Raw genomic sequence first — 13326 nt, 5'->3', positions numbered from 1 at the left:
CCAAGAGACCCAAGTAAAGCAATATAGGCAAGGGATACCTGCACTCCAAGAACAGAGGCAGAATTACTGGAGGTTTCCTGACCCATGCTCACTTTAAGGACAGACTAGCAGTCCATTGTAGAGGGAATAAAATAAGTGATCTCTATCAAGTAACTTGAAAGGTAGTAACAAAAGTCAGTTTATTTGATGGGTAGAAGAAATTGAGCTGTCAGGGGACAAAGAGATTTTGTAAAGAGAATGCCGTGTTGGGATTACTGTCTTGATTATACTGTTGCATAAACCAGGCTTTATGGGTCCTGTCACCATCACAGCCTGGCGGTCTTGCACCCAGGCTCACTGGGAAATTCTAGTTATTGTTCAAAAAAGAAGACAGTACATTTAAACTTGAGTTCCAGTGGAAGCATGTGGTTATGCCATGTTGAGTTCACATTAGATTCTGCCGATTAGATGTAACACTTCAGCAATCTTAATGCCTCAGGACTCAGTAGTGCTTTCTACCTGGGCAGTGCTAATGATCATGACCTCACCTAGAGCTGTGTCCTTCAGATTTAGTACTCTAGCATGACTCAAAGATCAAGGATTGGTAGAGGTTTGCCAGATGCTGAGTGAATTATTGCTAAGATTCTCTGCTGCCTTCTGTTCTTAAAGAAGTAATCTATTGAAAATCATTTTTGAGCTTGAAGCATTTTTTTTAATCTAAAGCATAATACAGAGGCTCATTGAATTACAACTCATCTTGAGAGATTCAATAACTTTGAGCTCAGTTTCTAAGCATGCCAGAGATAAGATTAAGAACTTCTGTCTTAGGGGGCATATCCCCTCAAATGTTGGACATTATTAGGTTATTTACCTTTTGAATGGAAAAAGGGCCTAAAGGCACCTGAGGAGTCATGAGTCTTATGGAGAAAATAGCATTTATTATGTAGTAGTTATATCAAATAATAATAATAAATCTAAACTATTACCTAAGAAAATATTTTGCCAAATGTATAAAAATACAATATTTAAGAATGTCCTTACAAATTTATCAGTTTTATTAAAAATATCATACAGATTTAAAAAATACATTAATAAGAGAGGTGGTATTTAAATTTGAGGGGAGTTCTCTGTAGACACTGAAATTATGATGTAGAAGATATTTAAGATATAGACATATTGAAAAGTGAGTAAAAAGACAGCATGTATAATATGGTCATATAAGTGTTTATATTTATATTTTTTTCTGGAAGTTTATATGACAGTCTTAATAGTGGCTATTTCTAGGTGATGGGTTATGGTTGATATTTTCTCCTTTATTCCTTATTGTGTTTTCTAGTTTTCTGCAACTGCTATAGATTATTTTTATAAGAAAAAGAAATCCCTTTCCATTTTGAGGAAAATAATCTTATCTGGGTACAAAATAAATTGGAAAATTAATATGTAATGAGCAATCACTATGTAACTTATACTTGTTTGGGAATTTTGAATGATTAATTTACTTAATCCTTCCATAAATCCTCTAACAGAGGTATTTTGGTCACTAATTTATAGGTAGGAAAAAAAGAATCAGAGAGGTTACATAACTTGTCCAATGTCAAATTACATGGCTCGTAAGGAAAAGAATCAGGGATTCTCTGAATCTTTCTGCTGTGCCCACGCTGCCTTATTAAGGCCTTATAATGGCCTATCAGTCTCGGGAAGGGAAGAGTGGTATGTGCTTGTCATCAATGCTAATAGCCCTCCTTATCACCCTCTTTTCCAGTGTCAGTTGTAGCACCATGTACAGTGTTCACTTAATAATTGAAATGTGAGAAGACCTACTTGGTTTCAGAAAGTCTAATGTGAGGGTTTACAGTAGTGGATCAAAGGAGGCATGTACAGCTTATCTGCTTCAATTTATTATTTATTTTTATTTTATAATGTTTATGTATTTTTTATGAATATAATTTATTGTCAAATTGGCTTCCACACAACACCCAGTGCTCATCCCAACAAGTGCCCTCCTCAGTGCCCATAACCCACTTTCCCCTTTCCCCCACCCCCCATCCACCCTCAGTTTGTTCTCTGTATTTAAGAGTCTCTTGTGGTTTGCCTCCCTCCCTCTCTGTTTGTAACTATTTTTTTCCTTTCCCTTTCCCCATGGTCTTCTGTTAAGTTTCTCAAGATCCACATATGAGTGAAAACATGACATCTGCCCTTCTCTGACTGGAAGGCGTTACGCTTCAATTTATTTTAAGTTTTCCAATTCATTGCAGAAAACATAGGGGATAGAACTATGAAATCCCTTTCTTGTGTGCTGCCAGCTCTGGAGGAGGTCTCACTCTGTCCTCTGTTTTATAGTGGCATATTTCCTGTGGACTGTGTCCCTAACTTAATTTCTGGTTCAGCCACTAGCATGGCTGAGACTCCACTAATAATAGCAGAGGGATTTTCCATTTATGGACATAATTTTAATCATTGAGTCTTGAGTACCATTCAGCCTCTGGAGTATAGAATCTACTCTTTTGAGATGTTGACATTTAATTTCTCAAGGGTACCTTGATAGAGTGGAAATTCAGGGTGATTCAGGGAAACCATCTTCAGATTTTTCCACAGGAGAATAAACTGTGAAAAAAAATTCTTTGAAGTGAGTAAAACAGAAACAGAAAAGGAAAGCAGTCTGATGGCATTAAACCACTTATTTACTTTAAATTATTCTATATGAATCAGTTTGCCCTTTCTATAGCATTTTGTTGTGGATAATAATTGATTTTTTCTGTATTATTTATCAAACTTACAGGATTCAAACACTATGAGTATAATTTGTAATAGATAACTCTCAGAAGCATACAAGGAAAAGTTTATTTAAGAACATTTTCCATGTAATAACAGTGTTTAATCAATCTAACAATCACACAAAACAGAGTAATCATTTTGAATTCAAATTTAAAGTATTCAAAACATGAGTATTATAACTTCAGGAATAGCTGGATATTAATTTGTGACTTAACAAGATTTTTGGCTTTAAATGCAAAAACAACAACAGTTTATAACAGCAAACACTTTAAGCATAGTATATTTTGTAAGCCAATTAAAATTGTAAAGGCCAAACTACTGGGAATGATAGAGTTCGGGAGCTAGAACCTATGATGAGCACTTCGTATACACTAGTTTTCTAAGTTTCTACTCTTTATATACATATAGAGTTGCTGAGTAATGAAATATAGTCTCTGTCTTTGAAGAGGCATTATGATAAATAAGTATGAGATGTTCTTTTACTGATTTGATTTTTTCTTTAAATAGGATTTTAAAAGAAACCAAGATACCACGGGGCATTTCAGATTTGGAAATGCACAATATTCCAGTAACTCTGAACATTACAAGGAAGAAAAAATCTGAATTTGAATAATTTTATAAACACACATAATTAATGTTATAAATACCTCAGTCCTCTGAAATTGATCTGGAAATGCCATAGAATTTTTATCAAAATCTCAATTTTTTAAGACAGAAGGAGAATCCTTCATCTCAAAGGGTAAATTTGTGGATTAAATAGATCAGCGGAAGTTAGTATATGAAAAGGTGACATTTTAAATCAATGGGGAGAAGATGAAATACCTAAAATGATTAATGGCTATATGATAAAGCATGGCATTAATAAAAAAGCTTTTTCTCTTCTTATTTTCCAGAATCAAGTGAAGGAAAAGCACTTAGAACAGAGTATTATTATCTATAATATATAAGCATCTGATTTGTATCAATAAGAAAAATACAAAAATGAGAAGAGACATTAATGATAGATTAATGTGTGAAATATTCCTTAGCCTCAGTAATAATTGGAGAAATGATAAAATAAGAAAGAGATACCATCTTGTTTTTGAAAGATGTTAAAATATCATTAGTACTCTCAATAATTCAAGACATTGTTGCTGGCTATTTGACAATATCTATCAAAATAAAAAATGCAGCTTGAAGCAGCTTTATTTTGCTTTATATATGTTAGTGGATGCAGCTAACTTTCTTTTAAGAATTTATAATTGAAAAATGATTGCATTGGTTCAGAAATGTATGTTTGCAATCATATTTGTTTCAGCATTGTTTGTAATAGAACAAAGAAACATTGAAAGCAATGTAAGAGTACCTGGGGCACCTGGGTGGCTCAGTCGGTTAAGCGTCCACTTTGGCTCGGGTCATGATCTCGCGGCCTGTGAGTTCCAGCCCCGCGTCGGGCTCTGGGCTGACAGCTCAGAGCCTGGAGCCTGCTTCTGTGTCTTCCTCTCCTCTGACCCTCCCCCTTTCATGCTCTGTCTCTCTCTGTCTCAAAAATAAATAAACGTTTAAAAAAAAAAAAAAGAAAGCAATGTAAGAGTACCTAAATGAGGAAATGAATGTATCAATTTTTGTAAACCTGTAAGATAAAACAGTAAGTAGAAATCAAAATAATAAAGTAGATTTACTTATACTTACTTGAAAAATGTCTGGGATGTATCATAACTGAAAATGCCCGTTGGATATAAACATAACTAGAATGAGCCCATTAGACCTATACCAAACTGTTTGCAATGGCTACCTTTAGGGTGTGGGTGTAAAATGATGAAGAAAGAACATTTACTTTTCACATTTTATATTTTGTTTGACTATATTACAAGTATTTGTTACTTTTTAATTAAAAAAAATGAACAAACTCTAAAAAAGGAAAAAAGAAAAGAAATAAAAAATAAATGCAAAATTATAGACCCTGATTAGTCATGTGGAACATGTGTGAATTGCAGGCAAATGGGCTGAGTAACAGGAATATCTTTTAGGAGCTCCTTGCATTAATCCAAGGAGTGCATGAACGTTTAGGGGTAGAGACTAGAATGAGGAGAAGGGATCGGCTATATAGATATTTACAAGGTAGGATCAACATGCTATACAGAGGAAGAGACAGAGAAATAGTAACAATAACATCTAATGATAGCAACTTGGGGCTAATGTTTTTATTTAATAAATTAAGACCCTCTGCCTGGATTATAGGTATGATGAAAGACGTTTGTTGAATCTAGCTACCTGATGTTAAATTTAAGAATAATCAGGGGCACTTGTGTGGCTCAATTGGGTAGGCATCCAACTCTTGATTTTGGCTTCAGATGATGATCTCAAGGTGAGTTGGAGACCTCGTGTAGAGCTGCTTGGGATCCTCTCTCCCCCTGTCTCTCTGGTCCCCTGCCCCCTCTCAAAAATAAAATATTTAAAAATATTAAGAATAATCAAATTTCTCTTTTTTAAAGTTCTAAAGTACTAGTGGCATGTCTTCTGAGGTCATGCAGTGAAGACATAGATTGTTAATAAACAAGCTTGAAACACGGGCCTGTAATCAGATAGAATTCATAAACATACCACACTGTTTTTTCTATTGGGAACACAAATTTAGTTTAATCTATTTTTGCATCTACGTTACAGCGAGTCACCCTACCTAACTCACCACTTCCTTTATTGACCGCTTCACATTATGCTGTTACATCATCAAAACTTGATATGTCCCTGCTTCTTGATACTCCTAGTTTTGTAGATAATGCTAAACATACACCAAAAGGTAAAACAGCTGCTCTTCTATAGACAGAATACAACGTGTATGCAATCAGGATGTCAATATACTTAATTTGCTCTGAGACATAATGTCTGGTAATATATGGAAAGATTCTTCAAGTTGAGAATTCTGTAGGCAAACATCTTTTACCTTTACAACAAACTTCTAGAAGACTAGTCACTTTTCTTGATTTTGAAGATTCTATACTTTGTGAAATTTAAAGACTCCTAGTCAGAGAGAGTAAGCATAGGTAAGTGACTTAAGTGGGTACACAGTGAACACATTGAAGCTTAGATAATCATATCCCCCTCCTCCCAAAACCGCTGAAAGCATTTGTTTGTGGGGCTAATTTATTTTTCCCCCTGAAGTCTAACAATCACCTTCCATGCTTAAAGCACACACATTGGATTTTCTGACCTCCTACAAAAATATGTTCCTATCCACTGCCCCATAATCCATAATTTGAGGCAGATAGCATGCTTTAAGGAAATATTTGATTGAGTTTAGAATGTAAGTGTATAAAAACAGCTCATCCTCATAAAGAGAAGGAGCTATCATCAAGCAAAGAGCTTTTAATAAGCCTAACACGAAATATTTTGGGCTAGCATTATTATTATTATTATTATTATTATTATTATTATTATTTTCTTTTCAAAAGACTGCTCCCTGATTACATAAATCCTTCAGTGAAGCTTGTTTAACTTGGTATAGAGAAGAAAAATTATATGGCAATTTGAATATTGCCTAATCATATGGCCTGATACATTTTTCTCAGTGTAGTCTCTGTCAGCAATTTCACTAAAAAGCTGTATTGGTGAAAATTTTGGCTCACTAGTCAACTGCATGGATTTGAGTTCAGATTCTCTCATTTACTATCTGTGTGAGCTTGACACATTTACTTACTCTGTCCCTCCTTGGGTTTCCTCATAGGTAAGAAAGGAAGATGGTGGTAATACCTACCTCATAGTGTTGTTATTTAATTAACTGAGACAACTGTGGAAATTGGCTGGCCCAGAAAATGTGTGCTTTAAAAGGGCTACTTATTACTATCTGTCTCATTTATGTTGTCTTTTTCATGGGCTTATAAAAATATTTATATATAATTTTGATGATGATGATTCTGTTATCTACTGTATTAATATGAGATATAGTTTACTATAAAACAAGGCTGATCATCTGCAGGGAAGAAACAGATTAGAAAGCCTATTTGTACTTTTTTTACTCAGCAGCCATCTATCTTCAACATCAATCATCTATCTGTTCATTTGAAGACTGATGGCTGTTTCATTAGAGTCCATGGTTCCAACCCTCAAGTGATGGGCAGCATGAATTTCAGTATGTCTTGAATTTCTTTACAAGGCATTTCTGCTCTCTAATCATATGTTAACCTCTTGACATATAATCGAAGTATAGGCACTTAACAAAATGTAAAACCTAATTACCCTTTGCAACACAACCATGAAGAGATTTCTGATTCATGAGTTTGCTAAGTGCTTTTTCCTAGCTGTGAATAATATCTATTGCTTACTGTACAACCATGATATCAATCTATACCTTTTGTAAATATTTTCTTCTGAAAAGATACTGCACAAAATTTGTAACAAAGCAACAGGTAAGCACATTTTGCTTTAGGCCAGAAAAAAAGCTTTTTGGTGCTATGCGTACTGAATGGATTAGACAAGAATTTAGAAGAGAAATGAATTTTATCACTGGGGGATAATAATAAGATAACTGTAATGTGAAAAAATCAGCTATTTTAACAACTGAGAGATTTCCTTAAAACACTCTGTAATCAAAAGCCAATAATCATAAAGTAGTAAAAGGCAATAACTTTTTTTTCCCATCCTAAGGGTTTCATAAGTATCTCTTCAGCCATAAAACCATATTTATACAATCATTTCTTACCAAAACTGCATAAAGTGAGATAATGAGCCCCAGGTAAAGAAGAATAAAGACCAGGATGAGACAAGTAGTACATCCTTCCTCAAGAGAGGCTGAGAAACAAAGCCCCCTGGGCCTGGAACCTTGTCCTAACGCTGAACCTCAGTGTCTACATCAGCATGTGACTAGAAGCATCTCTTGAAACTGTTGGAATCTTAAAGTCTTCAAGTCCTCAGAAAAAAGTGAAATAACAAAACTTAAACAAAACAAAACAAAAAAACTTTTGTGCCAAGCCAGGATTTTTTGATTCACCTTCTCTAAGGCTCTCCACTTTTCATCCAAAGCATTTCAACCCTGGAAGCGTTATTTATATTAATAGAAAAAGCCATGGAGGAGGAACAATGATTAATTTGTTCCTCTTTCTAAACTGCTCAGTTGTTCTTGTGTGTGAAACTATATGGAAAATACTCATATGCATTTTAATGGAAGTGGGCATACTCTGTACTTTTCTAGCTCTTAAGGATTTTTTTTTATCCCTGCTACTAGATTATCTGGCTCCAGTCAATAGTTTTACAGAGTTAGGCATAATCAAACCTTCCTTTCAAATTTTGGGTATTAAAAACAATAGAACATAGGAATTTAGGAGTATAGCCATAAGGAAATTCTCTTTACCTATTGTAATCCCCATCACTCTAGCTATCATTTATCCAGTGCTTACTATGTATCAGGCACTAGTATAAATGTTTGTTACATGTTATTTTGTTTAATCTTTATGGCTACTCTGAATTAGGCATTCATATTACAGGCAAGCAAACTGACAAAAGGATAAATGACCAGCCAAATTCACACAGCTGAAAAGGAGCAGAGTCAGGCCTGGATATGCTATACCTCTTGCTATGGAGCTTTCAACAATGGTCTATAGTCAAGGGATAGGAGGCATTTTCATGACATTTAAGATCTTTCCCAAGTCTTTCTCTTTTCCTCTTCAAGTCCAAATTCAAAAATTCAAGTCCAACAACTTTCAACCAAAATAGTAATTTATTTACAATTTCACATGTATGGCTTTTTAAAATTATTATTGTTGGGGCGCCTGGGTGGCGCAGTCGGTTAAGCGTCCGACTTCAGCCAGGTCACGATCTCGCGGTCCGTGAGTTCGAGCCCCGCGTCAGGCTCTGGGCTGATGGCTCAGAGCCTGGAGCCTGTTTCCGATTCTGTGTCTCCCTCTCTCTGCCCCTCCCCCATTCATGCTCTGTCTCTCTCTGTCCCCCCCAAAAAAAAATAAATAAAAAAAGTTGAAAAAAAAAATAAAATTATTATTGTGATTCTGCCCGCAAATCTCTCATATTACCAGCCTAAGTCCAATTTTTTATTATTGTCTACCACTTTGGGAGGGGGGGAACACATGGGAGAGCTCTGTGATTATTTATCTGGGAAAGCAGCATTGTTTTTTTTTTTTCTATAATGAGGTAAAACACCAAACCTTGAATTAATTTTTCAGATTAGCTTGTCACTCAGAAGAAAACCAGGGGCAAAGGACTAATGGTTTTCCCCAGGAAAATTGGAGGGGGAACAGTTTTAAAAATCCGTGCTTGGGGCGCCTGGGTGGCGCAGTCGGTTAAGCATCCGACTTCAGTCAGGTCACGATCTCGCGGTCCGTGAGTTCGAGCCCCGCGTCAGGCTCTGGGCTGATGGCTCAGAGCCTGGAGCCTGTTTCCGATTCTGTGTCTCCCTCTTTCTCTGCCCCTCCCCCGTTCATGCTCTGTCTCTCTCTGTCGCAAAAATAAATAAATGTTGAAAAAAAAATTAAAAAAAAAATCCGTGCTGCTACTGAGTCAGACCTAGGAAAAATATCTTTTATATATTTTAGACAGCATGAGGCTTTTAGACAGCATGAGGACAGGTATAGAATGAGGCACTTATCATCTCTAATGTTGCTTAGGGCCTATGTGATCTTTTTGCTGAATCAAAAATCTAATTTATTCTTTCTTCTTGATAAATTTGGTAAAGATTCCTTGTCTGTTGGAAACCAAAGCATGTAGAAAAGCTAGGGCACATGGACTCTGTTCAGTGATGTCCAAAATTACTTGTATGAGGCAGTTCATCACAGTGACCTCTCTAGCATCCGGAAGTAGATGGCTAGTGTTGAGCTGATGGCCTTTCTGAAATGAATATTTATTTTCTCCAGCTGTGGAGGAGGAGACTTAGAAAGATAGGACTGTGTGGGAGGAAAAAGCATATCAGTCTTTTCAGGGTGGCATAAAGAAAGCCACTGAGTTAGTATATAAATTTATGCGTTACACGGCTGACTAAACATGTCATAAACTAATGCACTTAAAATTGATGCACCATTCTTCCAGCCTAACCTGTTGTGTGCTCAGTCTTAGATAGTGTGATGTGCCTGCATAAGCCAGGCTGGAGCAGATCAGAGATGGGTCAGAATCTTTCAGTGATATGTGTAGGAAATTAAAATGTAATCCGTCATTGTTGACAAAGAGCCTTCATGTGTGTATTTGCTGGGAGTTAGATTCAATGGGCAATGTATTTAGTTCTAGAGATTATTCAGTTGTGATAGATGAAATGTACACACCAAACTCTGAGAACCTTGAGGGCAAGGACTGTGCCTTTTTAGTTTTATAATGCCTATTTCCAAGCAGGTGGTATAGGGTTGCCATTTAATAATAAATTTTTGTAGAGTAGCTTCTTCTCTTTTCTCTCTTTTCTGCAAATTCTTCCTATTTTTCAAATGAACCCATTTGCCTGTGATTACCCTAACCATAAGTAGGTGTACCATATATTAGGCATGGTTCGCTTAAATGGCCAATGACAGAAACACAAACAGGATTAACAAAGAGGGATGTATTATCTCAGTAATTACAATGACCAGGGATTGTTCTAGTTTTAAGTATAGCTGAATCTAGGTGCTCATATAATATGATCAGGAAGTAGCATTTCTCCAACTCTTGGTTGTACTTTTCTTATTTCCCAGGCAAGTGCTTTCAAAATGGTGACTGTGAAAGTTCCAGGGCACAAAGGCAAACAGCCTCTTTCTTTTCAAATTGCTGAAACAGAAGTCATGGATGGAGTCTCACTGATTTAGCTGGAGTCACGTGACCATGTATAAACCAACAAGATGAAATGATCTAGCCAGATGTATCTCAAGAGTGGGAAGTCAATATTATCCAAATTACATGGACATAGTGGGGAGAGGGTTTGTTCCTTGAAAGAGAGGTTTAGGTTGCAATAGCCAAAAATTGAAGAAATGGAATTTGGGCAGGCAGAAGCAGCAGATGGCAACTACTCTCTTCTAAACTCCAGTGTTGGACGTTCCAGTCTTCTTAGGTTGTAGTTAGCGGTGGTCTTTCAATAAGTAACTAAATTCTCAGTTTCCTGACTTTGAAAAAAACCTGAGAATAAAATTATACTTTAAAGTTATTGTGAAGTTGTAAGTAATTTATATAAAACATAAAACAGTGTGTTTTGCACTTTAGGCCCTTAATAATGAGTGGTGGTGGTGGCAGTAGCAGCAGCAGTAGTAGTGGTGGTAGTAGTAATAATAGTAGTAATAATAGTAGTAGTAGTAATAGTAGTAGTAATAGTAGTAGTAATAGTAGTAGTAGCAGTGGTATAGTAGTAGTGATTCCTCTATAATTATGATGAGCTATTAAGTCTTTTCTGATATTTGTCTTCTCTACATCATGGATATCTACAATGATCTTCTGACAAGTGATTTTTTTAATCTTATGTATGCATGGCAGGCTATTTCTTTTGTTTCATAGCAGACATATACGTTTTGATAGCTATGATTTTCAGATAATTAGGCCTTTTGTTAAGTCAGATTTTTCTCCTTAAACTTCTACCTATTAACAATGGTTTCTAGCTCCAGAGTTACACATAAGTGGTCTCTTTTCCTTCTAGATAATGGTTTTGTTATTATATGACCAAGTGAGCCTACATGAACACCCCTTTCCCCAGATGTCTTCAAACTATCTCCTTTAACTATTCCTCATGTTGCAGGGTTTTGGGTCTTATTGTCTTTTTGATGGTGTATTTGGAAGTGCTTTATTCATCCATCCATGTGTTCAGCAAATGTTTTTGAATTACTATTCTGTGCTAGTCATCAGCAGGGCAAAGGGTACAGTAATAAGTACAATGCCCAGGACTGCGACACGTTCAGGGTTTTATGTGTACAGAGGTAGAGGACTGCAGTAGAGGTGAGGAATCAATCATTAGAAAGGCTTTGCATAGGAAATGATGTATATTTTAGGACCTAAAGAATTCATAGGAATGGTTAAATGAAGAGGAGATGGGCAGATGGGAGGGAAGGGGAAAAGTAATACAGGCAGAAGAAACAGCTTGTGCAGAGGTCTAGCTGTTGTGTAGCTTAGCAGATCCAGGGCATTAAATAAGATCAATGTTCTGAAGAATAACTTCTGAGCTTGTACATTTCTGGAGATGAGGCTGGAAACATAACAGGTCCTTATATGCTACACTGAAGAGTTTGAGGTCTATACTGAGGGTGACAGATCACTATTGAAAAACTTATAAGCAGGGTAATGACAAGATCAGAATTGCATTTTCAGAATCTCTTTCCACAAAAATGGAGAGAACATAGTTTGATGGAACGAGATTGCATGCAGAGAGACTAGTTAATAAACAGGTGAGACATAGTGGTAGCCTAAATACAGTTGGGAGTTGTGGTTGGAGATAAGTGAATACATGATGTACGCTGCATTTACATAAAGTTAACTCCTTCCTGTGGAATTCAGATGCTTTTTAAGGTGTTTAGTTTTATACATAGCCTAGTGTTACTATAATATGAACAACAGAAACAGTGAGCAGCACTTTTGGTTTCCTTTAGGCAGAAACTGGATGGGAGAGGGAATTCATGGACCAGGAGCTGATTCCTTTACAGGTCCTTTTTCCAAGTCTGACATTTTTTTTTCAGTATAACTGCTTCATCTCTGCTTCTCTTTTGTACTTTGAAAGATGAGCCATTTAGCAGTGGAGAAGTGTCCACTTAGCCACATGGTGGGGGGCGTAGGGCATACCTGAGAAGGGAGATTTAGTAAAATAGTTCATGAAAAATAAGAAATGGACACAAGTTGGTCACTTCTTTTTAACTCACAAGTGGATGGTCGGTACGTGTGGATGTCTTTAGGAAATAAATAAATCTCTCTAGATATATTTGGGCTGATGTGTTAAATCCAGGAATAGTTGTAAAGAAACCATCCATGCAAAAAATTGAAGACTGAATCAAATAAGATGGGCATAGTGATAACCAAGCAGGCATGGAATATGCTTAAATGAAATAAAACCCTGCTTTTTTCTTCTATCATTTCCTTTGTCTTTGAGCCATAGTTGATATGAATTTCTCAAGCTTCATATTAGTTACATTTTAAAGGACAGAATCAGTTTTAGTATACTGTATGGGTGAAAGTCATAGGGAAGCACATTTCTTATAATTGTCATTATCCAAGAATGCAATACCAGACTTGCCAGGTAGAGATTTTTGTTACTGGACATATCCAAGCAGAATTTGGGTTACCATCTGTCAGGGATTTGCAAGAAAGGCTTCTTTTATTAAAGAGGAAGGTTGGAACCAGAAAATAAAATCACAATAATCCCACCACTTTTAACACCTTACTGTACTTCCACCCGAATTTCTTTAGTCTAAGTCACAAATATATGTATTTATACTCTTTTATGCCACATTTTATACTAGCAACTACTTCTACCTTTCTATTTTAACATGTTTGCTCCTGTAACATACCATATTAAGTTTTTTCCCCAAGTTTTCCTTAGCAGTAGACTTCCTTGAAGCAGAATTCTGAATCCAGGATTACAACATGTATCTGAGGGTTGTTTATCTTAAATCTATTTTAATCTACTTCAATCCCATTTTAAAAATAATACTGACT

At 36.0% G+C, this 13326-nt stretch overlaps 1 protein-coding gene across 3 annotated transcripts in view; it reads left to right on the top strand.

The window, feature by feature from the left end:
• The window catches only part of GABRB2 (gamma-aminobutyric acid type A receptor subunit beta2), a 250599-nt gene that overhangs the window by 48009 nt on the left and 189264 nt on the right, over positions 1 to 13326 (top strand). The window lies entirely within an intron of this gene.

This window comes from Herpailurus yagouaroundi, unplaced genomic scaffold (assembly GCF_014898765.1).
Source record: "Herpailurus yagouaroundi ecotype Mexico unplaced genomic scaffold, PumYag 29, whole genome shotgun sequence".
Classification (NCBI taxonomy): domain Eukaryota; kingdom Metazoa; phylum Chordata; class Mammalia; order Carnivora; family Felidae; genus Herpailurus; species Herpailurus yagouaroundi.
This window is presented reverse-complemented; position numbering and strand designations above follow the sequence as displayed.